The sequence below is a fragment of the Psammomys obesus genome, unplaced genomic scaffold, assembly GCF_907164565.1.
Source record: "Psammomys obesus unplaced genomic scaffold, mPsaObe1.curated_primary_1811, whole genome shotgun sequence".
NCBI classification, from domain to species: Eukaryota; Metazoa; Chordata; class Mammalia; order Rodentia; family Muridae; genus Psammomys; species Psammomys obesus.
In genome coordinates this window covers 7,422,949-7,446,257 of record NW_026587759.1, presented here as the reverse complement: position 1 = coordinate 7,446,257, position 23,309 = coordinate 7,422,949, and the positions used below count along the sequence as shown (strand labels likewise).

General features: G+C 36.9%; 1 pseudogene; it reads right to left on the bottom strand.

Annotated features, from left to right (window-relative positions):
- The window catches only part of LOC129674148 (glutathione S-transferase Mu 2-like), a 110,922-nt pseudogene extending 96,080 nt beyond the window's left edge, over positions 1-14,842 (bottom strand).
- Between the last annotated feature and the right edge of the window lie 8,467 nt (positions 14,843-23,309).

Below are 23,309 nucleotides of genomic sequence, written 5' to 3'. Positions count from 1 at the left end.
GAGGGAAATAATCTAGGGCTATACTGAACAAACTAAATTTAGGTAAATTGTACAAATGGAAGGAGACACAGTGCTGAAGCTAAAATGTTAAATCTGAAAGACAAATCTTCAAACAACACTCCTCTCCTTTGATTTCCTAAAACGTCCAGATGCTGAGCAGAAAGGTGCCTGCCTTTCCCTAGTTTCATCTCTCCTCGCACTGTCTACCTTCGACCAGAGCAGGTAGCATGACGCAAGTCATATTTAGGCTCATGGATATAATAGGAATATTTCAAATCTTAAAGGAATTTTGTTCTCATGTCTGCCACTACCTAAATGGCAGTACATAATATGACCAATTTACCGTCTTCTCGATTAACCTCGAGGTCTAGCACATTAGGGGGAAATGAGTTTTAACTTTAACTTTTTTCAGCTTCTAGGAATGTTATTTTTTTTTTCTCCGCTCAAGTTGACTGTAAAGAAGCTCAGGGCCAGTCAGTGGTGGTTCCAACGCATTCGGCTCGGGTGAGCAGTCCTCAGTGATTGGCTGGGCACAACAGTCTTCACTAGGCAACTACTGGATGGGTACATATTAAATTAATACAGAAATTCTGATACCCTGCATACTCTCAGACCAGGCTGCAGTGAACTCGGGAGTTGCCACTGCCCAATCGCCCTGAAATTCCTCCGTAGTCACTGCCTTCTCATCAGCAGTCTGTTATTCTTCCTCAGCCTCTCCTGGGTCTCTCTAGAAGTAAAGGTCAGGCATAACTTCCCACGGGTGCTCACACATGCAGAGTACTTTTCGGGCCAGCAGCCACCACATCAGACCCACTGAGTGGGCCTCCTTGTTGTTGCCTGCGATAGCAATGCCCACATAGCACAGAGGAGAATCTTTGTTACAGAGAGCGTCGGTGGGCAGCTTGTCCTAAGGCCTCTCTCTGAATTGCTGGTGGACAGCCCTGGGATCAGTCAGCACTAGAAGTTGTGGCTCCTTGAGGGTTGTGTGGATCTGGTGTGAAGGTTTCAAGTGTGAAACAGCCAGCAACGTGAGTGACTCAGGTGGCAGCTGCGAACTTCAGCATGGCTCACTGGCCAGTGTTCTTAAAGGAACATAAGCGGTGTTCTCAATAGCAATGATAACTCGAGCTGCATGCAATAGCTTTTCCTGTGTCCTCCTCGGATTTATGATGTAAATGTCATCACCATTCCTTTTGTAGATGTACCGCTCCATCTGAAACTCAAGGTTGGCACCACCTAAGTAGGTTCCTGCAGATAAGGAATTAGAGGACATCTGCCTCCATCTGCAGAACATCAAAGGCTCTGGACATTGTGTAAGTTTCTAATTTTTAATTTTTCATTTTATTTTTATTAATTACAGTTTATTCACTTTGTATCCCAGCTGTAGCTCCATACCCCATCCACTCCCAATTCCACCCTCCTTCCCTCTTCTTCTCCTATGCCTCTCCCCCAGTCCAATGGTAGGGGAGGTCCTCCTTCCCTTCCATCTGACCCCAGTCTATCAGGCCTCATCAGGACTGGCTTCTTTGTCTTCCTCTGTGGAATGGTAAGGCTGTTCCCCCCCTCAGGTGGAGGTGATCAAAAGAGCCAGCCCATGAGTTCATGTCAGAGATGGTCCCTGTTCCTATTACTGGGGAACCCTTCTGGACACTGAGCTGCTGAATCTCAGCATATGTTTTAATACCCTGATGGGTAGAGCCCTTCAGAGGCCCTCTGTGGTAGGCTCCTGTACTGTTCCTTGTTTTCTCCCTCTTCTGATGTCTATTCTGCTTGCCTTTCTGAATGAATATTAAGCATCTTACCAGAATCTTACCAGAACTCCTTCTTGATTAGCTTCCTTTGGTGTACAGATTTTAGTATAATTATCCTATATCCTATGTCTAATATCCACTTATAAGTGAGTATATACCATGTGTGTCTTTCTGCTTCTGGGATCAGTCAGGATGATCATTTCTCTTTAAGTTACCTCGGAAATCAAGAACAAAGGACAGAGCAGGTATACAAATTGAATAAATTGTAATAAATGATAACAATAAATTTTTAAAAGATTTAAAAAAAAAGAACAACGTGTGTGGACCTGTCCCCAGGAAATGCAAAAAAAAAAGTGAGTTTTGACATTTTTTTTAAACAATAAAAAAACAAGGAATTTACTGAACCAAAATGAATACAAACACTTTGTTAAATTAATTTGTATAAATACCATTAAAGTGACAAATCCACTGGGCTTAACCAACATACAGTAAAAATATAATTTATAAGCAAGTACATATCAAATGATAGTTGTATTTAAATAAACAAGCATACAAATTAAAGTCATGTGAATAACTGCAGTAAAAGAAACGTTTCAGGATTAACTTATTTCAATGGCCATTTACTTTAGAAATAGTTATGGTTTTTCAGCATAAGAATATCATTTTCCTTATTTTATTACTTTTGTTATATTCTTTATCATTATAACCATCTGGACTTTTCAATTTTCTCCTGTACCATTGTACATACTAAACATGGTCAAGAAAGAGGACTTATACACCAACTTTTCTAGTCTAAAACATCAGAAGATAGATGGAAAGACTTCTTCCAAATGTATATTATGTGACTACAGAAATTCTGACTTCTTTTTAAATCTCTTTCACCAAACTTTGCTTCTAAAATTTTCCAATTTAACTGGTGATGTGGTCTTTTTAGTCTGAGTCAAGTTTGTTTGTGAATATAATCCGTATCGAGTTCCACAAGTATTCAATGATTTGTTCTGTCCATTTCTTGAGCTTCACACTAATGAAGACTCTTCATCAGTTTATTCACAGGGTCACTCTCCCCCTGATCCGACAAACAGAAGGCTGTTGCCCCAGTTTTTAATTGCTTGCCAAGTTTTTTTTTTTTTCAGATCCTAAAATAAACTTGGGCACATAGTGCAGAAAAATATGTAGTCCTCAGTAGTTTGAGTCTCCCTATGCCATGTCCCACCTATGTCATTTAGTTTTTCATGGCTTGTCCACTGCAGTTGGATGAGCACTGGACACTCATCTCATCAAGGGAGTCCCTACACCTTCTCCCCAAACAAATAATGCCAACCCTACAGTTCCATTTCAAAGACAGCTCTTCACAAAACATTTATTTTCTTTATAAACTATACAAACTTTTCTTTTTACTTTAATCTCCAAATTTAATATACAATTTGAATGTGGGATAAATGTTTTATACAGAAAGTCAATTCACTTCATAGGAAGAGCATATTACAGCATGTGTCCGACATAACTAACATTACAGAGGTGAATGTTTGATGGTCATCCAATGTATTAATTAAATAATTTTAGTCAGATAGCATTGCTTCTGTTCATTATTTTTATATTTTTCTAAGTACTTGTGATTGATCCTCTTTATTTGTTTTATATTGTTAGCTTTGAATCCGAAATTTGTCTGATATTTATATTGTTCAATTTATACTGCTTTGTTCCCTCTCCTCCCCCCAAAAAACTAGAAAGATTACAAGAACATACATTTATCTTGCAGTAAATATTGGAAGTAAATAAGAAAAACATTAAAAAGAATATAATGTATTATCTAGTTTCAAAAAAGAATATAATGTATTATCTAGTTTCAAGTATTTCAAGGAGATACCAAAGTTATATATGTTTTATTTCACACATGTAGGTATGTGCGCCTGTGCGCCACATGCACCCCTAGTGCCACTGGAGGCCAGAGGTGTCAGAGCCCCTGGAGCTGAACTTACAGAGTTGTGAATCCCTATGTGGTTGCTAGGATATAGCTCGGGGTCTTTGGAAGAGCATTCAGCACTCTTAATGTCTAATCCATGTCTCAGACCCCTGAGCAGATATAAAAATAAACACTCTGAAGAGAAAACAAAATAACAAACAAAACAAAGGCAAAACAAATACATCCGTTTGAATCTGTCGCTTTTTTGGGTCTCTTCTTTGAATAAACTATGAGCTTTACAAATACCTTCCAAATTTGTGATTAAGTTTTTAGAATTCATTTATTTTTATTAGATTCAGCACTGCTCCTTTTATTTGCTTATTTCAATTTTAATAAAAACTATAGATTTAAAAAATTTGAGAGAATAAAATATATCTATCAAGTTTATTATGAAAAGTAGATCTCTATCCATCTGCTCAGGTTTACTCTTTCCACAGAAACATGTTTTATCTTTCTGTTGGTGTGTATATATCACTATTAGATTTGCACTTACCTTTATTTCTGATTTTTTAGATAATGGCTTTAGCAAAATCTATCTTATTTCTAACAATATTAGTTACTTATGCACTTCAATTTGTTGAAGTATCTCTTCTTAAACCCTCATCCTCAAAGCTCAGCTATTCTCCCATACTGCAGATAACCTGAAATAGTTACACTGTGTGGTGGTTTAAATGAGAAGGCTCTCCCCATTGGCTCACATATTTGAACACTTGGTCTCCAGTTGGTGCTACCATTTTGGGAGATTATGTATACTTCATGTGATGCAGCCTTCCTAGAGGAGACATGTCACCATGGGTGATTTGTGAGGGTTCATAGTCTCAACCCACTTTTTGCTTCCTCTCTGCTTCTCTGTGTAGGTGAATGTGATCTGCCAGCTTCCTGCTTCTGTCACCAAGTCAACAGAAAAGAAAGCAGTGCCTACTTTAGTTGTGTGTTTTAGTATTTACCGCATGCATATGGGTGGAAACAGTACACTATCTTCTAGGCTGAACTATGCAATTCATTCTCACCACTCTTGCTCTAGTGTAGTTTTCCTCAGCTTTGCCCATTTCTTGCTTTGTTCATTCACATGGCTGTGTTTGGATGGTATTCTCACTCAGCTCCAGATTGTTTCAGTTAATAAAACCCTTAGAAGTTCAACATGTTAAGCAGTGAATTTCATTTGCCTAAAGAAGATTTTTCTGGTACTCTAATCTCTACATTCTGAGCTTATTTTCCTAAACAAGTAGTGCAGAGCACTTACACTGGGGTCTTCTTTTTCACTCTTCAGTGATCATATGCTTGCCCCCAAATCACATCTTCATTATAACTTTTGCTTTAATGTTTGTTTTTGAGAGTTTTCTGGTCACTTTGAGAAATCATGTCTCTTTAAGTTTTTACTTTTCATGTAATTGTGTGCAAATTTCTCCTTTGAACACATGGTTTGTAAAATTTCGTTAAAGTTCTCTTTAGTGTAAATCAATTTTCATTTCTCTACTTAAACTCAAGAAATCACTGAAACAAGAAAATACTTTCTTATGTTTTCTAAAGAAAATTAGGTTTTACATTTGTATTTTTCGCTTACATTATTTGTAACACAACTACATTTTATATATTGGGTCTACTAGAATAAAACTTAATATTTCTGATGTTTTTTTTTTCAACCCTATGGACATTCTGCTGTATATTTTAAAAAATTTTCTCCAATTTATCGTCATAGTCACAATTAATTTTCTCTCATATTATAAACTTAAGTAATTTTTATTATCTGTATGAGTCTTATAGTCCTGTTCTTATTTTCTAATAAGTAGTTTCTTATTTTCTTTAATTATTTTTCTCACTTTTACTGATTGTTTAGTTATACCTTATATTCTTGAATTCCATGTCAGAGGCTAAGCTGATATTTTCATGTTGTCGTTGATATTTTTTAGATATTTAAATCCTTTCAGTTTTTTAGTTCCTAACTGAATTTTTACAATAGAAGTATAAGGCTTTTGTAATTCCTTATGTAATTCCTTATATAAAAAGAAGAAAAAAGATTCATATTTTAAAATATATTCCTATATCAACAAGTAAGCTTTATGTGTGAGAAAACTGAAACCTGTAAAGTGATATTTAATAATTAAATGAGAATTATATTTTGTTGCAAATACTCGATTAAACTTTTCATTCTCCCAGTCAAGAGAGAACTCTTTCTGTATCACCACCTAATGCACTCAGCCTATCCAGGAAATGTGATTTGGAGCAAAAGGTGTATACATTTTAAAGAAAGGTTAGAAGAATGAGACAGGCTCTTTCCTAGTCCAGGCAAAAGGCCACCAGCCAGGCATTGTGTTGTGCTAATTGACTAGGTATATTCTACAGGAAACTACACTTGGCATTCATATATATTAAAATGAAAAAGAACTTCAAGAGAAATCTGTTGTCTAGCCTCAAAATAGTTTGCCAGAGAAAGAAAGTAGAACAATTTGGCTCATAGAGTGTTTATTTTCAGACCAAATGAGATTTGTACTTTTCTCCAAATGTTGTGTTGAAATTTAGACTAAGTTAAAAATGTGAATTCCCTATTAATGGCAGATGCATGTTGCAGAATGGATTATTGACTAGCATTTATAGAGTCTTCAGGAGATAGCTGATTTAATAATGGAGTAGTAGGTAGGTAGGTAGACATGAAGACCAATAGGTAGATGTATCCAAAAGTTTCTTCATAAAAGCGATTTACCATGTGTTCACCAAGACATGAAATAACAACATAACTAAGAATTGTCATGTACGTACAGAAATAATAAGTTTAGAATGATTCTCAGATAAAGTACCAGTTTAAATTAAAAGTAAATTTTCACTTCTCAACTTAGTATTCATTCTAATAATTTTTTCACAGTAATATTTATGTATATGTATGTACCAAATATCTCTAAATTAGGAAGGCTTTATTATTAAAACCATCCATATGGCATTTTCACTGTGATAACTCTCTGAGACAGTTTTAAAATCATTCTTATGTATATAAAACCATGACAGCATATAATTAAAAACTAAAATTATAAAAAACCAAAATATGTTATGAAGTAAGAAGGTCAATGAATTATATAGAAGAAATAAGGTTAAATAATATGCTCTACCCACAAGCACTAACATGTAACAGATCTGCTGCTATGAGGGATTTGTTCTTCAGGTGGCCTCTCTGAGTCAGAAGCATAAGGATTATGAAAACAAGCACATTTTCACCAGTGCTATCGAGCCACCTTGTATTAGAGAGCAAGCCACAGCATGTTAGGGCAGTGTTTACAATAGACCCTTACATGTGCATGTATTTTCACTCTTAAACTTGGATGTATTTATGGCAGTCAACATAACTGATAAAACAGAGAACAGTCTAAAATTAATTCCTATCTAAAATTTAATATACTGAAAAACATTTCACTGAACATGTTTGTAGTATTTTACAAAAAAGCAGCAAAACTTGGTATATAATTAAATAATTTGGAAAAATGGATAGGTTATAAAGAAAATCTCCTTACACAATTGAACAATTCTCACTAGCTCAACGGTACACTTCATTGTCTGAACTATGGACATAATTTAATACCATGTTTTTTATCATATAATACATGCTTTAAATGATAAAGAAAAAAAGGTCGAAAGTTGTTGAAAATAAAATTTAATGAACAATAATAGATTCCATAAAAGATGCAGGCAAAGTTTTGAAATTGGCATATATTCTATACAAGGCATTTATGTAATGATAGCTCCATGAAAATATTTAAAATAATTCTCCCAGTTTTTACACTAAAATTCTACCAATTTTAGTAGCCTAGGTGTTCTAAACCATAGTTTGTATACTGGTATATTTTACTTTTCTGTTGGCTTGTTATTTTGAAATGAGATTGGCTATGTGCCTGGTGCCTTAAGAATACACTTCTCAATAATATTTGAATAATGGTATTTACAAGAAAAACCCTAGATGTTCATTTAAAACATCATTTAATCCTATGTGCAATTTCCTATTTTCCCTTTCCCTTGATGGCTAGTGGAAAAACATCACTATATAACTTGAGGCACTAATAAATTTAGTAGATTTTTCTTTGTTCTTTCTTTGAGGTTAACTAACTTGTTTTTTAACTCAACATTTGTTAGACTCTCTCATTCCAAGATTAATTTTTGTTACTCTAGTGTAATGTTGCATATTCATTTGCAAAACAAAGACACATGGGCAAAAACTTCTGCAATATTGTCTGTCTAGGGACAGCTCTGAGGATTACAATATGTTCAGCTCTCAATTTTTTATAACAACTTAGGGATGCAGTCTTTAGTTGAATTTCAAGATGGATCCTAATTTTTTACATGGATCCTTCTGGCAAGAAATTTCTGGATACCTTAAGTAACTGAAATAAAAATTATAAGGCATGGATTCTTGAATCCCACTCCGTCTAGATGAAAATGAGCATAGAAAAACATACTGTGATAATCCAAAACACTCATTATGAAAATCATGCACAATTTGAAACTCACTCTGCAAGCTGCATTTGATTACAAACTTCTCTTGGGACTATGCCTAGGTATTCTTGGGCTTGAAACCAGACTACATTGCTTAGCCTACCAACCACTGAGCATGGTTTACCATCACTCAACCCCCGAAGACCTGTACTTTGCAAGAGTTCATATTTGACATACTTTCTAAACAGTGCTGGGATATTTTGCAAAATACAATCATTAAACAGTAGCAGTTTTGAAATGCACACTACACATATTTACTGTATTCTTACTGCTCTTTTTAGGTGTCTGAAAGGAATATATTCATCCATTAGTGTTCTGTCTTTACTGAAAGCCGAGTCCCAGGTATCTGATGCAAAGATGCTCATATGCCCAGGGAAATACCATCAGCTTATGCTACACGAAGAAGTGATGTACCTTGGGTTCAAGAAGTCGAGATCTAGAGAAGAGAATATTCAGTCACACACAACAGGCAGTCAGAGGATATGGTTATGTCAATTTTGTAGCTTGAATTTTATGACTGTTCATATTTACCAGAAATATTCTATTTTCAGAAAAATGTCTGGGTTAAAGAATTTTCCCCAAACAAAGTATCTCTCTGTGAATGGAAGCAGCCATACACAGAGAAATTTGTAGAATCCCTTGTATTCATATGGCAAAATATAGATTAATCAAACTACACATTCTATAAAAAACTTTCATATAATTATTGCTCATTTTCCAACATTTCTTCATAGTTCTTGAAGACAATGTCAAACTCCTCAGTTTTTACTTGAGGTCCTCTTCAATTAAACTTTAAGTAACTTTACTAATTTGATATTCACCTCTAATGAAAGCTATTCATATAGCTATATTACTTTAAACATTGATTCTGCTTCTTTATCCCTACCTAAAATATACTCTATAAGTTGATTTTCTTTTTTATTCTTAACTAGTTTTTTATTTAACAAATTCTTGTGTTATGTTTTTCCCACTCAACTCAAGTTTAAAGGAAAACATGTTCTTTGGTTACATCACCAGCTCTAAAAATTGTATAATATTATATACATTTTACATTTAACAAATACAGAAAACTTATTTCACTTAGTACAAGAGTCATACAGGTAGATGGGTACAGATTTCCAAGGTTACAAGTCAGAGACAGGAGTCAGCCTTAAACCACTATATTAAAAATTAGATTGAAGATAACTTAGGGAAAATATGAATAAGTTGATATAAACTATCAGAGAAGGAAAACTGAAATCCAAATGATTAATAGTTAGAATATTAGTAGAAATTAACCTATTTTTTGGGTTCATTTACTGTTTAAAGAGTTTTCTCATGGGCTGCACTATAGTACTGCAATTTCACTTTACTTGTATACCACCATTGGTTTCTAAGATCTTTATGTATACGGAAACTTTTTAGTTATCTTACTGTAGCTTCAGGTAACAGGAATCCCTGTATCAACAGGCTTACACACAAACACACACACACCTTTTACAAAGTACAAAAACTGCATGTGATGTAATATGTCATGGTTGGTTAAAATGTTGAATGACTCAGTTCAAGTGAGTAGCTCTGTTCTCTGCTCTATAAAGCTAAGATTATCAATGGGAATCCCCTTATAATCACAGGATGGCTGCCATCTGGGAGGGATTTTCATCTAAATGACACTGCAGAAGTAAAAGGACATGCATTTTTTTCTAATTAAAAATAATACGTAACATAGAGTATGTGATGGCTAATTTATTGTCAACTTGACAACATCTAGACTCACACACACACACAGAAAGTCCTCACACGGATTATGGCATCATCTAGATTTAGTTAATTGAGGTGAGAAAAATGAAAAACAAAAAACACACATTAACTGTGGGTGGCATCATTTTGTGGCTTTGAGTCCTGTGCTGTATGAGAAGGGTGAGATCTTGCTAAATATAACCAGCAGTGTTAGTCTGCTTCCTTCTTCAGAAGATGATGTAACCAGCTGCCTCCAGCTCCTAACACCATGACATCCTTATCATGACAGTCTGCAGTCTCCAGCCACCAGTGAAAATGAAGCCTATGGTCTTTAAGTGGCTGTTGTTAGCCATGCTGTGTGAGCAAAGCTTTCACATCTACCATTACCAAACACAGTGAAAGAAAGTTGCCAGGATGGTGTCAGAAATTACTTCCATTTTGATATTCATGTTCTACCTCAATAAGATGATTTCCTGAAATTAAACATGATAAATGTGTTATCTCGTTCACTGTAATTGGGACGCTGTCCTCAGGCCATGATCTCTTCCAGATGCTTTAGTATGCTGCATTTGCCTGGCTTTTGCTTTAGAAACATCTACTCCACACTTGGCACAGGCAGTTTCTCAGTTATCAGATCACCTCCCAGGACATCTCTCTAACTGCCTAAGGGACAGACATTCTTCCATTCCTTACAGCGTCTGTCCCTTGTGTTACAGCACTGTCACCTTTAAAATCATTCTGTCTGTATGTCTCTCTGTTCTTTTTCCAACTTCTCTCCCTTTCTGTGAGCTAAGGAACCACTATGGTACACAGAGTGAACTCCAGGCAAGTATTTACAGAAGATGTAAAAGTTACTACAGCATTTTCACTGGAAACCCATGCAAATTAGGATGACAAATGAGAAACAAAAACTGTTGTACAAGCAAAACATAGGAATTTTCTTCCAAAACTAATTTTCAAATATGTCACAATCAATATCATATTTACAAAATCTTTTCTCTAGCCTATTGTTATAGAAAGAAAAAGAAGCATTTTTTAATGTAATATAGCTTATAAATCTAGAAAAATATATTTGATTTCAGCAATATTTCTAGCCTTACTATTTGGGAGACTCAGTGCAATAGCGTTCTTGCAGTGTTTTTATTAAATACAATTGTGTTATGTTACAAAAAAGGAAAGAGGACTTCTTATAAATTCACATGCAAGGGTCTCCCCACCTTCATAAATTTCTACTTTACACAGAACATTGAATTCTAGAAAACCAAGGCAGACCTAGAGAATAAAAATAGTTTATACCTTTAGCTTCCCTAATTTTCACCTCCCTAAATCTATAGGACAAAGAATATTCCATCATTCCATGAATGATTCTGTATGTTCATGAATATTGTCTAAGTTGACCATGTCTTAGTCCAAGTTATTCAGAGAGCCGAGCCTAAAATACAACTCTTTTATAAGCTTGAAAACCTAATAAATCAGTAAGAGAAACAGATGTGAATCAGGAGAAACTGAAGGGATATAAGGTGTTTCACAGAGTTGATACTCAGCAAAACTGATGAGTGAAACTTGAAAGATTCTTCAACCTCACTATAGAGGTAGAAGTTCTCAATATTTGGAGAACAGAAAAATAAGTCACTACTCATCATACAGTTACTTATTATTCTTTATCTTCTACATTTGTGGACTAAATCTTCCTAAATCTCCAGTCAGTCTCTTAGGGGCTGATTTATCATCAACAAGGAATCCCCAAGAAAGGCGAAAAAAATCATTGTGAGAACATGTGAAATGGGGTCAGGTCAGGCCTTCACAGAATCTATCAAACTCTGACCAGAACTGGCTACTTGAGTAGTACCTGAAAGAAGACAATGGAGATAAACAACAGTGAGAAATTTCAAGTATCTCTGAATTATCCACCTACAGGATGCTTCAGTCCCAATTATGTTAATTTAGAGGAAAACTGTGCAGAGAAACTAAAATTAAAAGCAGTACAGTACACCTATACTTGAGGGAAGAAAACTACTTCTCTTCACTGTTTGCACCACCGGAGACTCTCTCAAGCACATCTCTTGTGTTAATCAAAGAAAAAGAGACTGTATGGTCCAGCTCTGAGGCAGTGGTTCTTCTGTTCAACAAGGTTCTGAAAACTGCTGGGAGTCAGGGAGGCTCTGAGTTTTAGTGAACGATGACAATGAAAAAGACAAAGACCAGTAAAGCAGAAAAATGAACAGAACAAAGCAGTAGCTAATTTCATGGAGCTGTATTTTGACTGTTTTTCTTTTAGTTGTTGTTGTTTTGTTTTGATTTTTAAGAAAGTCTTCAAAGACAGCTGTAACACCTATGTCCAAACTTTGGGTTAGAGAAAAAAATAAAACTACTAATTGCTTAGGACTCAGAAAGTTCAAATCAGATAACAGATTTCCAACAAAAAGATACAAATAGTCTTTAACAAAAAGATTATTTAAAATCTGATACACTGCTTAGATAGATTTTGAAAACATGCTCTAAGGCTTTTGTATTAATTTAATTTCTTTTTTAATTTAATTTAATTTTATTAATTACACTTTATTCACTTTGTATCCCCTCATAAGCCCCTCCCTCATCCCCTCCCAGTCCCACCCTCCCTTCCCCTTCTTCACGCATGCCCCTCCCTAAGTCCACTGAAAGGGGAGGTCCTCCTCTCCTTCCTTCTGATCTTAGTCTATCAGATTTCATCAGGAGTGGCTGCACTGTCATCTTCTGTGGCCTGGTAAGGCTGCTCCCCCTCAGGAGGAGGTGATCAAAGAGCAGGCCAATCAGATTATGTTAGAGGCAGTCCCTCTTCCCATTACTAGGTAACCCACTTGGACACTAAACTGCCATGGGCTACATCTGTGCAGGGGTTCTAGATTATCTCCATGCCTGGTACTTGGTTGGAGTATGAGTCTCTGGGAAGACCCCTGTGTTCCAATTTTCTGGTTCTGTTGCTCTCCTTGTGGAGTTCCTGTCCTCTCCAGATCTTACTATTTCCCACTTCTTACATAAAATTCCATTCAGTTGGCCATAAGTCTCAGCATCTGCTTTGATAGTCTGCAGGGCAGAGGCTTTCAGAGGCCCTCTGTGGCAGGTTCCTAGGTTGTTTTCTGTTTTCTTCCTCTTCTGATGTCCATCCTCTTTGCCTTTCGTGATGGGGATTGAGCATTTTAGTAATGGTCCTCTCTCTTGCTTAGATTTAATTTAATTTCTATGTCAGGTAAAGCAGAAAGAATCTAAGTACAGTGTTTAGAGGTGGGATCTTGGGGTAGATGATTGAGACTAAAGTCATCAGGGCAGAGTCCCCATGGTTGAACTTTGTTGGCTTTATAGGAAGAATCAAAACCAGGAGTCATAAGTAGCCACCCTGTATTTTGTCCATGTGATGGTCTACATTACCTCAGATCTCTACAGCAAGAAGTCAGCACCACATACATGTTTGAATCTTTGAACTAGGTTCTAAAAATAGAACAGAAAAAAATATTTTCATTAAAACTCACCCAGTTTGTTTTGTGTTGATATTTGCAACAACATTTTTACAGCACAGCTCCTATACCCACTGTCCAGAGAATATCCTGGAAGAATGGGAGAAAAAGTGAGAGCTAGGGGACCAGGATTCCATGTTTAACTGTGTATCCTAGACAGTACCAATAGACATATTAACATGGAAGGGGCAAAATCTCACTGGCTCTCACCCACTTCCAAAGAACTGTACATAGCTGATGACTGCTAAGGAAGAATTGTGTCATTTTCTCCAGAGATGAGCCTCCTATTTGGTTATATAATACAAATTAGTCACTCTGGAATTATAGACAAGCAATCCATAGACATATATATATATATTTATATATATACACTTATCTATACATAATACATGATATAGATATGTGTGTATATGAATGTGAGTGTGTAACAATAATAATAAAGGAAAAAGAAGCTATCAACTTGAAACAAAGGAAGAAGACCTGGTACAGGTTGAAGGGAGGGAAAGAAGAGGGGAAGTGATGCAATTATATTTTAATCTAAAACATATTATTAAAAAGATGCTTGATTAAACTTAAATACTATAAAGTAATCACCAGTAAATATAAACTAATGATAAATAGGTCTAAATATCTCACACCAAGCAACTCAAGTTAGCAAAATAGAATCATTATCAAAATGTTGGGTTTTTTCATTGTTTACATAAAAATCTCAGAATCGAAAGAAAACTTGGTGATCATGGATCCTGTAGTACTGTAAACTGTAACGTTCAATGACTTTTCAAAAGCTGCATAGAAGGGAAGTGGGTATCCACAGCACACCAGAATGTGAAGCTCAGCTGAAGTATGTTTTCAATAAACTGGGTTGTTTTTACTTTTTCCTGAGGAACAATTACATCAATATACAGGGTGAAAATAGAACTCTTGACAGTTTTTAGGCATTAATTGTCTATAGGATTAATAATGCTTTAGACAAAAATCTATCAGTAAGAAAAGCCATATAACTTTTGATATCTGAGCACATATCTTGATAGTTCTAACAAGAGATTCACTGATGTGATGTGAAAGTGTTAAGTCAAACCAGGAGGAATGGGCTGCTACTCAGTGCTTCATCCTATTGAAACCCCCATAAATGCTAAATCTGTATCTATTCATAGAGCAGTACACTGCCAGCCTGTGCTCTAATGTGGAACATTATCTGCATTGACCAGAGCCCTGAAGAAGCTTGGCAAGGTTTCCTTCACCTGTTAAGAAACTAATTCATTGCAATCAGACATACATTTAGGCTTTATTTATATCTATTGGACAGAAGATTACTAAAGAGAATGAATGTTAAGAATACATTAAAAGGGCTGACGGGAGGCAGAACTTCAGAGTCAAGACTCGTGTCCTTCCTTTACCTTAGTCCCTTGAAGTTCCTTTACCAGCCCTGAAGACACAGCCATCTCGCTTAGCCATCATGTTTATTGGGCAGAAGTGTAGGTTTAACAACTGAGAGAAAAACCTCTCATTTCTGCTGAACATGATAATAAACAATCAGTTGTTTTGTTTCAGCACATTGGTTGTGTCTCATTTTTTTACAGTTGCTGTTATAAAATATCCCCCTGCGTCCAGGGTCCTACAGGAAACCTGAGGCTACTGACCTGATTTGCATTAATTCCTGATGACCGCCCTGCAGGCAGAGCCCTACAGATGCCCTCCAGGAAGTACAGGTAGAGTTTAAAACACAAAGTCTGCCTGTATGATATTTTTTAATTGTTAGAGTTAGGAGAAAGAGAAACAAAAAATTATGACTCAATGGCTCGTTTTCTTCCAAAGTGCCTCAAGAGTCTCCAGAAATGTTTAGCAAAACTCCCACTACATTTGTATTATTTAGATTTATTTTCGTTGGAATATAGTCATTTCTTTCCAACCCACATGTCCAAGGCATTCTCATTATCCTCAGAGCAGTCATGTGACAGATGGTAATGGTTGTTTCTGTGTGAGAATGTCAATTGTAATACTGTAAGAAGATTTTACACTGTGGTTGAGAGCTGCTGAAGAGAAAGTGCCAGTGTTTTAAAACAAGGTGAAAATCTTGACCCTATTGTTTCATCAAAAAATGCTGTAACCCCAGCTTAGTCTTTCTTCCATAGAAGCATGTGGCTGTACCTAAGGCACCTAAGAAGCACCTGAACTCATCCTTATGTACTTGTGCAGCTCAAAGCTGAACACTGTTGGGGAGGCATTGTTCAATAGCCTCTGTATTGTCACTGTATTTGTGTTTTATTGGGTAGTTATTTTTCTTACATTATAAACAAAGTTGTGACTGTATGTAGGTTGTATTTTAAATGAGAACCTCTTCGACAAAAATACCCAGAAATTGTTTTAACTCTGTGCCTTCTGCAGAAAGTCAGTCTCTAGAGGGAACTTTAATAGTTGTAGCTAGAAAACAGAGGATTCAACCTGTAATTTTATTTTACAGATAGTAAAATCACAAACTCACCTACTGAAGAGACTGAACAGGGTAAACCTAGTGTGTTACCTGATTTTCAGCAGGAAGGTGGACAGAACCTCAGAGCTTTTCATCATTTCAGGATGTTATTATTATTATTAGCTTTAACATTTTTCCAGCCCATAAAACACCATCTAATGTTTTAAATTAAATTATTTAGTTTTATGAGAATTTCTTTACCACATTTTAAGCTGTCATTTTAAAGAATATGATCCCATGGCTTTGAAATAGTTTTTATATTAGCCAGGTATCATTTAATAGAATAAGCAAAATGTTTTCAGAGTGTCAGTAAATTTTTCAAATATAATGTGAGATTTCTGCATGTCTTAAAACATCATGGTTTGTTTAGGAGGAAGTATGAGATGTAGAAGGTCTTTTAAGAGAGCTATAACAGTGTGAAGCTGTGAAATTCATGGCAAATATGGAAAATTAATGTTATTGCTGATATAGCCTAAGAGAGATAACAGTAATAAGCACCCAGAAAAGTTGGCTAAGCAACTGTCAAGAATGTATATTTCTATCAATAAGTGCAGAGGAGCCATCAAAGGCTTTTGCTTATGCAGTCATGTTTATGAAAGTATGGTTATTTAACCCATCTGTACTGGAAAGACAATCTTGCAACTATTGAAAAAAAGTTACTTAGAGGGAAAGACAGTGGGTTTGGAAAACCAGTGAAAATAATGGGGGACAAGAAAACAGAAAGATGAAATGCAAAATAGAGACATTTAAACAAGTTTCAGATATTGAATACAGGAAAAAGAAAGTAATGAACTTGAAAGCAGTTTGTAACATGGACAACTATAGCCAACAGTAGTGTCAGCCAGAGATCTAACATAGGGCTATCATTTGAAGAAAGTTAAAATATTGGAACCTTTGAATCTGAGAGATCTGGGACAGAAAGCTGTGACAATTGAGACTGAAGAATAGATTTGTTTCTACAGATGACTTTGTTGTTACGAAGATCTCTGAAGTGACAAAGCAACGTGGCAGTGAAGGCACTGGGAGCCTGCAGTGGCCGCAGTGAAGGTGGCCTGCACAGGGAGGGGTGTCAGCACCTGCAAGGGCCAAACAAGGAGGAGCTCGTTGCCCTGTCACCAGCAGGCAGGCCAGCATACCCTGGCAATGGTTGGCCTATTCCTGTCTCCTCTGGCCACTGCTGCCTCCTCATCCTTTCCTCAAACAAACCCCTGAAGACTGCATGACACGACACGTGATCTTTCACAAAAACCACCAACCCTTATTGAAGTTCAACCTCAACGAACTGAGACTAATAATAGAATGTAGAGCTCTCTTTGAAATCTGAATCAACGTTATTCCTGAAATTTATACTTCTTTTGCACTGTTTAAATATGCATATGACCATGTTGGCTTTTTTTGCCAAATTATCCACCTTCCATTTATTTAAAAAGCTCCCCTGTCAGTGGAGGAGGGGCAGGGGAGAAGAGGGAGGGAGGGCAGGGTTGGGAGGAGATGAGGGAAGGGACGCGACACCTGGGATACAAAGGGAATAAATTGCAAAAAATTTAAAAAAATAATTAAAAATGCTGGGGAGAAAATCAACAAAATTTTCCAGACTTTTTATATAGAAATTACCATCCTCAGATCACCATTACTTATTATTTTGTCACTGTGTGTGGGTAATCCTCAGAACTCAGGCATAGTTGGAATTAGTGCATGATTTGGTTTGACACACTGTCTACCTATGTAGCTCATTTATTTGTGTTTCAGAACATTTCTTGTTATCTTCAGAATCATTTAGGATAAAGCAAAAACTTCATGCTATCAAATATCTGAATGAATTGGGGAAATCAGAGTAAAATCTTACACAACGTTTTTTCATTTATGTTTTTGTTTTTAAATTCAGTTGTTATGGTTTTTCTTCATTCTCATCGTGATGGGTTTGAGAATCACTGTGGCCTCATATGTGCAAGTAGCTGAGCAAAGTTTCCTGAAAGGTTTATTTGTGTAGAAAAGACCAACTCAGACTGGGTGCAGCAGTAGTCCATGGTCTTGGGTCCAGGTTGAATAAAAAGGAAAAGGTGAACTGAGAACCCATATTGCTTTCCTTCCTTCATAACTATGATGCAATGTGACAGCAGCTTCTTTTTTTTCCTTTTTATTTTATTTTATTTTTCTTTATTAATTACACTTTACTCAATTTGTATCCCCCCCGTGGTTCCCTCCCTCCTCCTGTCCCAATCTCTCCCTTCCTCCACCCTCTGCATGCATGCCCCTTCCCAAGTCCACTGATAGGGGAGGACTTCTTTTCCTTCCTTCTGATCCTAGTCAATTAGGTCTCATCAGGAATGGCTGCATTGTCTTCTTCTGTGGCCTGGTAATGCTGCTTCCCCCTCAGGGGGAGGTAATTAAAGATCAGGCCAATCAGTTCATGTCAGAGGCAGTCCCTGCTCCTATTACAATGAAACCCACTTGGATACTGAACTGCCATGGGCTACATCTGTGCAGGGGTCTTAGGTTATCTCCATGCATAGTCCTTTGTTGGAATAGCAGTCTCAGGAAAGACCCCTGTGCTCAGAATTTTTGGTTCTGTTGCTCTCCTTATGGAGTTCCTGTCCTCTCCAGATATTACTGTTTCCCACTTCTTTCCCTGCACTCTGCCCAAAGGTTGCCCATAAGTCTCAGTATCTACATTGATAGTCTGCAGGGCAGAGCTTTTCAGAGGTCCTCTGTGTCAGGCTCCTGACTTGTTCCCTCTTTTCTCCTTCTTCTGATGTCCAGCCTCTTTGCCTCCCTCTTGATTAGTTTCTTTAGGTGTACAGATTTTAGTAGGTTGATCCTATATTATATGTCTATATGAGTGAGTAAATACCATGTGCATCTTTCTACTTGTGGGATAGCTCACTCAGGATGATCTTTTCCAGATCCTACTATTTACCTGCAAATTTCATTATTTCCTTGTGGGTGCCCTTGCATTTGGGGCATAGATGTTCAGGATTGTGATATCTTCCTGGTGGATTTTTCCCTTGATGAGATAGCAGCTTCTTAATCTGGGGCCACCACACTATGACTGTCAGAATGGACTATCTACTTGAGCTGTAAGGGAATGACACATTTTATTCTTAAGTGGGTCTTGATGGATGTTTTAACACATAAGTGAGCAAAAACAACTAAATTTTAGCTTTAAAATACAGTCATGATGACACCTCCTTGCTACATATAACACCTTGGAAGGCTGACATCCCTTATGCATGACATCATGCCATGCTGACCTCCCTCATGCCATGTCTGACATTGGGCTATGCTGACCTCCCCAGTGCTCTGTCTGACACTGAGATTTAAATGCTACCTTTCCTTTGCAGATGACAAAGAGAACGGAATGGAAGTAAGTGATGCTTGAGTAGATATCATAAAACGAACAAAGCCCGTGACCTCTGTGCTTTGTGATGTATTATAGAGGCAGAAACAAATTTCCATATCATCAGCTCAATGGCTAGCATAAGTAAAGTCAGCAAAATTTGCTGCCAAAAAGATAAGCCATAAATTCCAAGAGAACTGTTTCTTAAATGTATTTTGGGGGTGCTGATAGGCACAGGACAGAAATCTTCCTACATACTTTCTGGCATAATGTTTTGGCTAAACAGTTTTACCAAGGAGACTCTTGACTACTTAATTCAATCTAGTATAGCAACACTTCTAACACATCAGGAACACTTTTCTTTTATGCCAGAGATAAAGGTAGTGAGAGAAGGTACTGGCTGAACAGCTTTGATGAACTACACAAATTCTATATTTCCCTTTGGAGAACTGAGTTCAGATTGTTAGATCTTCTGACAAGAAAATAAAAATTTCTGGGAGTTTGTGTTTTCAACTTCCAATTTCCTCAACTCCAAACACACAGAAAAACAACTACAATGACTGCTTGATATCAAAATATAAAAGTCTGTCTTCTCTGTTGAACCAACTGCAATGTGAGATTTACCTTCTGGAGCTCCCTTGTAAAATCAGACCAATACTGTCTAATTAACTTTCTATATCTTGTCCCCACTCCCAACAATAAACCACACACACACACACACACACACACACACACACACACACACACACTCGCCATGCCTTAGTGAAATGTCTGCTGAGCTGTTCCTTTGTACAGGCATGCATACATGTTCTTGTCTCAGAATCAGCTGTGGGAACAGGTCGAGAAGACAATCAGAATTCTCCAAGGAGCCCGTTAAATACTCACTGACATTCTTTGTTTCCCTCTTGCTATCTGTACTGCTTTAAAAATTTGTGAGTTTTTTGGCATGGTAAATTACAAGATGAAAATCAGAGTGTCAGTAAGGCCCATATAGCATAAACTAAGTTAAAATTACACAAAGGTGCTTTTGGCTATCCTATCTCTGCGAGGTCACTGCATGTTGCAAAGATGAATATGGCTATGGATCTCTCTTTTCTTCAGAAGCAGGAATTGAAACACAGAGGGAAACTCAAAGAGATGAAGACAAATTGTGTTTTACCCAATTAGGAAGTGATAATAGGCTGTGTAAAAAAAAAATGGGGGAGTTAAAGAGGTAGCTTGGTAGGTAAAGCGGTCTGAGAAAGTGTCTGATGACCTGAATTCAATGAACAAGACTTATTTGGTGGAACAATAGAGCCAACTTCCACAGATTGTCCTCTGATGCCCACACGTACAGGCATGGTGATGCCCAAACCTACTCCGGTATGCCATATACATTCAGTAAATATGTTTTTAAGCAAAGGAGGTGTATGAAAGCATTTGTATAGAACCTGACATTTGTTCATCAATATAAAATATCTAGAAAGCTGAGTTATGTTGCCCTACGTGTTAAATCATAGATGTGACAGAATTTTTTTCATAACTTGTATCTGTGCACTTGTATATGTGTGTGTGTGTAAAATATACACATCTTTCAAATACAAGGTTAATCTCAAGTTGGAAGAGTAAATAAAACAGAAAAGTATTTCTTTACTAAGTTTTACAAGTACAATGTCAACAGAAATATTCTGAGGTAATTATGTTTCATGATTTAACAAAAAGATGAAATATATAAGCAAAAGAGTAAGAGCAAAAGAGTAAGAGCAGCTAGTATTTTAAAATAAATAAACTAATGAAACATCATAGCTACTGCTTAGAGATAGCAGGAGCCCTTTTGCTCTGGCTGTCAGACCAAGGTCCAAATGGAATCAGGATGCCATGGTGTATGTGGCTGGTCTAGACAAGAAAGTAAGTGAACCCCTGCTATGCGAGCTCTTTCTCCAGGCAGGGCCAGTGGTCAAAACCCACATGCCAAAGGACAGAGTCACCAGCCATAGAGTTTACTCTTCCCATAGAGTAAGCACTTCCCATAGAGTTCACTCTTTGGGAAGCCAATGCTGGTAATCAAGGCCTCCGCTCACAACAAAAACCTGGATGTAGGAGCCAACAGTTTTCATGGGGAACCTGAACCCAGAAATTGTTGAGAAGCTACTTTATGCTACATTTAGCGCCTTTGGAATCATGTTACAGGCCCCCAGGATTATGCAGGACTCTGACACAGACAACTCCAGGGGTTATGTTTAATTATTTTTGCTTCATTTAATGTTTCGGATGCAGCAATTGAAGACACGAATGGGCAGCAGCTGGGTAACCACCCTATCACAGTCTTAGGTCTTCAAGAAGGACTCTAAGGGCAAGCGCCGTGGCTCAGCAGCTGAACGACTCTGGCCCCCATGCCTCCACATGGTGTACATGGGTCTCCTCCTGTGACGTTTGCTCATGGATACACTGCTACTCTGAGACCCTCCTCCCTTTGGCTACCATCGAGGCGACCCTCCCTCCCACCAGACCTACTCCATGGCCACCAGTTCTAACTCAAGGTTCACCTAGCGTTCCAATTCCTCGGTAAATTGCTATCCTTTGTCTCCTTCTTATTTCCTTCAATATTTTTATGTCTTGGACCAACAGAGTTGCTATAGTTCATCATGGCTAATGTACTGACCCTCTCAGCAACTCTGTCCTCATTTCAATGTCAGTTTTTCCAAAGAGGATTTATAAAATAAGGATGTTTAAAACGGATTACAAAGAGAATTTCTGATTTAAAATGTTGGACCTAATTGTTTAGACATATATGGAGAAAATATAACTATAAGTTCTTATTCTTTCATGAAGTTTATTTATTTTAATATATTTTACTATGCCTACTACATATTTCATATGAAATATTTACACAGAAATACATCTCAAAGTTTGTAAACAACATAAATTCAATAATCATAACTCACACATTGAAAAATAATGGTCATAGTCTTCTTTTGTCTTCTGTGATATCATAGGCATCTGATAAAGACAATCAAATGTCACTTAGTGATATAGACCAAGAGAATTTCAAGAACATGCCTAACAGGCATATAAATGAAGAATAGTCAGAATGATCCACTAAGGGTAGAATGGCCTCTCCTGAATGATATGCTTTATTCTAGCAAAGAAGTCAATTTCTGATGACACAGAATAGAGCTTACATTTTCTAATCCAAGAAAGCAGGCCTATGTAGTAGAAAGAAAATATAACAAGGAGTTAAGAGTCATGAACTGATACCCTAAAAGGGTCTGTAAGCATTTACCCTTGACCATAACCTGAAAACTTAAATCACCATTGATTGGGAGGCTGATCATGCAAATGCCACTATTGTACTGAACCATGTGGTGAGTATTCAGCATTTGCTCAGCGAATAAATTAATGATGAAATAAATCTCCTTGTGAAGAGGCTTATACTACCCCACTCAGTGGTCTGTTGTGTCTGCATGTATCTGAATTTTCTTTGACTAGTTCAGAGAAGTAGGACCCAGGACACATTGTGTAATGGTAACTCCTTTGGGATGTGCTAATGGAGTCTTGAGTGATTAATCTGTATTTCCTTACTGTTTCTCAATGTTCTGTTACACTGCAAAGCATTTACACTCCTGATTCAGATCTTCCAGCTCTACTCTAACTGTGAAGAAAAAAAAGTGTATAAGCTAACTTAAGATCTTTCAAAACACCGTGTAAACTCTTGCACCCGTTCAAATTGTAACAATTAGTCTGCACCTTATTACTCTTACGTAAAAAAAAAGAAAAAAGAAGAATGCAGAAACACATAAAGAGAGCTACTTCAGGGAAGCTGCTGGAGAGACCTACAGTTAGGAAATAGAGAGACTGTATTGAATTAAGCTGCATAAGTGAGATGTAGGACCGTGAAGGAGATCCAGATGATGTACAAAACTTCATTCCTTGGAGGAAAGGTACAGAACCAGGTCCAGGTAGAAAGATGGATGAACAGAAAGCCATGGAGACCAAGCTGAACTAACATTCTTAGGATGAACTGGAATATTCTTTCTGCTGGTTCCTGTGACACACAATGAGTGGTCAGAAAATAGGTCCGCCAGGGACATTGTTGCTGTGTTTTTAGAATTCTTCCTCTTTA